This window comes from Simochromis diagramma, unplaced genomic scaffold, assembly GCF_900408965.1.
Source record: "Simochromis diagramma unplaced genomic scaffold, fSimDia1.1 OVJJ01000186.1, whole genome shotgun sequence".
Taxonomy (NCBI): domain Eukaryota; kingdom Metazoa; phylum Chordata; class Actinopteri; order Cichliformes; family Cichlidae; genus Simochromis; species Simochromis diagramma.
Window position 1 is genome coordinate 361,292 of NW_024387464.1, and position 3,949 is coordinate 365,240.

Genomic DNA, 3,949 nt, shown 5'->3' on the forward strand with positions numbered 1-3,949 from the left:
TTACACTATAATGGCCCCTACATCTTGTAAATTGTGGGAATTTCATTATAGTGCGCATTTCTGTAGCCAGTAGGTATTTTTCTTTTTTTTTCTTTTTTTTAGATTTCCTTTTTTTGTGGTAAATTAAGCATTTTCTAGTCTAAAAATGAATAACATGGTTATATTAGGGTTTGTTAGAGAGTGGGGAGGGTTTTTTATGGCTTAAAATATATAAAAAATAATAAAATAGAAATATGGTTTCTACTAACCCCTGTGATAGTTGAGAGAATACTGTATTGCAGTCATGTTACACAGCTTGTACTACTTAAAAAATGGATCAAGGATGTTTTTCTTAACAAAATTAATTTTAACTCAGTCTAAAGGGACTAGACATGCTAGATATTTTGCAAAGAAATGGTGTTATATGCTGGACCTTGTTCTACTCTTGGAAGGTGGTGATATGCTGGTTCCCGTGAAGAGATGAAGTAATCAAAGTCAGCTTTTCAAGACAGCCCCAAGACTCTTCGCAACTTGTGTTCAAATGTGAGGCCGTTGTCAGGTGATAAATGCAAGGAAGAGGCACTCAACTGACATGAAACATGTCAAAGACAACATGAAGGTGACATTTCAACATAGGCAAAAAGTGGTTCAAGAACCTGCCATAGCTTCTACTGTCCTGGACCTTTTCCCAAGATTTCTGGATACACCTGGCTTGGTAAGGCATAAAATAATTTAATGACTGCTTTGTGGTTCCTTTGTTTGTTTTCTTGTTAAAATGTTGTTTCTGTTGTTACACTTTGTGTTTAAGATTGACCAAGACTTCACAATGCTGTTTTTTGGGGAGGAAGTGTCTGGTAAGTTCCTTGCAAAGTGGCCAACATTCTTCAAGCCAAGGATCATCAAAGACTGCAAAAATCTGTCTCAGAGTACAGAATTGGATGAGCTGCTCATTTCTGCACAGCGTTACTCTGACGAGGGTGGTAAGTGTAAGTTGGAAATGGTAGATTTTGCATGCCTTTACAGCATTTGCTTAATTCTCACAACACAATATATCACTCATTTCTGTATGGTATGAAAACAAGCTTACAAACATGTTAAACCTGAAATGACATTTAATGTAGTTTGAACACAAAAAAAGTTACATAATCTTACTATTGTTATGACTCGATATCTACTTCACTTGGTGGCCAGAAGATTTTAAGTCTCTAGAAATGAATTTTTATACCAAGGCGCTGGAAAACTGCCTTATTAGAAAAATTATCAGGTGTCTAAAATGTCATCATGGTATTACATAACGTGGAAAAATGGCTGCTGTGGTCCTTTAAATGACAGTAATTGTGATGATCTTAATTTCTATTCTGTAGTTTGGGACTGCGAGGCGGCTGCCATCTTTTGCTGCTTCACTTGTTACCTCCAACATCTAAGGGAAGGACGTCTTCAAAGATTAGCACATCAGATGCTGCTCACCACCTAATGAAATTCATCAAGGTATGCTTTTTAGAATTGTATATTTCTCTTTTGATGAGAACAGATGCAAATTATCAACGGCTGATATTTTAAGATGGCAAGGTGATCCAACCTGCAGCAGATGTATCTATCCCAGACAGGCTTGGTGTTGCAGGACTGACATGTCATTGTTTCTATTAAAACTAAATGTACACATTGAAACAAAAATAATTGTGCGCGCGGAGTGAAACATTTTAATATTGTCATAATTTCAAACAGCAATGCCTCAACATCAGATTATCAATTTTGTTTAATGTGAATCACTTGGTTTCTTTCTCTCCCTCAGGTGGGAGGTAGCACAGAGGCTTTTCTTAAGGCTGGCCCCACTCAGCCATTCGTCCTGTGGGTTGGAGAAAGAAAGAACATCATCCAAAGTTTCTACCCAAAGTTTCTACATTGTCCTAGATCAAAAGGTCATTCCCTGTGTGACACAGATGGGAGATGCAGGTTTTGACAAGGCAAAACTTTTCAAGGCACATTTTTTAATTTGCCGTGTCCTTTGATAAGGCATTGGACAACTTCTACACATTCATCCAGACCATCAAGTGTATGGCATTGATGTTGGCAGCGTGAAGGACAGTCCTCGGGTCAATGAAACAAGAGGAAGTCTTCACTGTACGGTTTAAAGATATCCACTATTCAGCACTTTGACTGGAAATGTTTATCTGTTACATTTGCAAGATACACCACACAAGTTGCTCAGTGTTATTTAGACATTTGAAGTTCCAGCATGGTTTGTACCCAGGAAAGTTTTTACGTTTGACCTGTGGAGAGCCTGGATGTTCATTTATCTTTCACACGTACTCTGGTTACAAGCGGCACTTATTCCGAGCACATGGAGACTGCGTTCACTCTGAGGTCATCAACAATTTTGAGCCTGTACCTAACGATGGAACCTCTGTTTCACAGCCTGTAAATGTGGCTCATCCCATGACAATACCTACACCGGTTCCAGTTGAAAAAAGGCAAATACTGAACATGTGCAGCTCTGTTATTGCTCAAGTACAATCATCAGGAGTTCCTGAAAGTACTGTGCAGTGTTTAGTTGGTTCATTGGAGGAACTGGTTAATGACATCCATGCACATGCAAAACAATCTGTTGTCGACTGTTTGTCAACTGATACATCAAGAGAAACCTTAGAAAAAGTTGAGGATTGCTTTGATCAGCTTGAAAATCCATTTTCATGTCTTAACACAGAATCTAAAAGGATAAGATATTTTGAGCAAAAATGGAAAATAGTTGAACCCATAGAACATGTTCTTGGTGTGCGTTTTGATGTACGCAAAGATAGAACAACAGGGACATACAGGCAAGTTCCTGTCAATGATAAATTCATGTACGTTCCTATCATGGGATCCCTTTCATCTATGTTTCGAAACAGTGAACTTTGTAGCAGTTTCCAGAAAAAAAAACTAAACAAGTTGGGATGTATGTTTGTTCTGGTGTTGAAAATGAGATGCCTTTGTTCAGTAAGATTGTCAGTATAATTGTTAGAGATTTCAATGCTTATCTTCTAACTTGTAAGGTCTCAACAGTATATTTCAATGATCACTTAAATGCATTTGTTATTGAGGATGGATTAGATGTCTTTGCACTGATCTCTGTAGATGATCTGGTGTACTATAGACCTTATGATAGGCAATTTTCAAATGGCACTGATGACAAAATGTACATTGTCCTATACTGTAATTTTGTATGACTTGTTTACTTGTGGTGTATCTGAATACAAAGTATTTTGGAACGTTAATGTCTTGTATTTCTTTGTAATGGGTGGATGTTGGGGGTTAATTGTAGCAGTAGAGATATCAGAGATTAATGGGAGTTTATTGTAATCTGGTGGTATTAATGATTTGACTGACACTAGTGTTAGTGTTAGAAAATTAACACTATTCAGAGTTGAATTTTTTAACACCAGGGCTAGTGTAAAGTACCACCAACACTATTCGGTGTTAATTTTTAACACTTAACACCAGTGTAGAATATTTTTGACACTGGGCAGTGTTACTCAGTGTTAATTTTTAACTCTGTGCAGTGTTAAAATAACACTAGCTCGTTGTTAAAAATATAACACTTTGAAAAGTATTAATTTAACACTCAAAAGAGTGGACACATATAGACACTTTTCTAGTGTTAAATTTAACACTCACAGTGTCAATTTAACACTGGCGATTTTGCTGTGTAGAAATTAATATTAAATAAATTCTAACAGCAGCTGATCAAGCTTAAAAGTGCTGCTGTTGTTTAACGCGACCTGCGCTGGTTTCTTCTTTCTGGCGCAAAGTGGGCGATAAACAAACAAAAGAGAAAAGCTGATCAGCTGATCATTGATCAGTTTCATGATTGAAGTAAGAAACAGGAGAGGGAGGGGGAGAGAAAGAGAGAAGAAGAGGCAGCTGTGCAGCATAGACACAGAATAACTCCAGCTTTGTGTCTTTTTCATTGTAGCTGAAGTCCGGGACAAAC

At 37.4% G+C, this 3,949-nt stretch overlaps 1 long non-coding RNA gene across 1 annotated transcript; it reads left to right on the plus strand.

Moving 5' to 3' along the window:
* The first annotated feature begins 201 nt into the window (after positions 1–201).
* LOC120723226 lies at positions 202–3,649 on the plus strand. Its single transcript, XR_005693681.1, has 4 exons — positions 202–694; positions 788–959; positions 1,344–1,467; positions 1,772–3,649. It is a non-coding gene; the product is annotated as an uncharacterized LOC120723226 (long non-coding RNA).
* Positions 3,650–3,949: the final 300 nt, after the last annotated feature.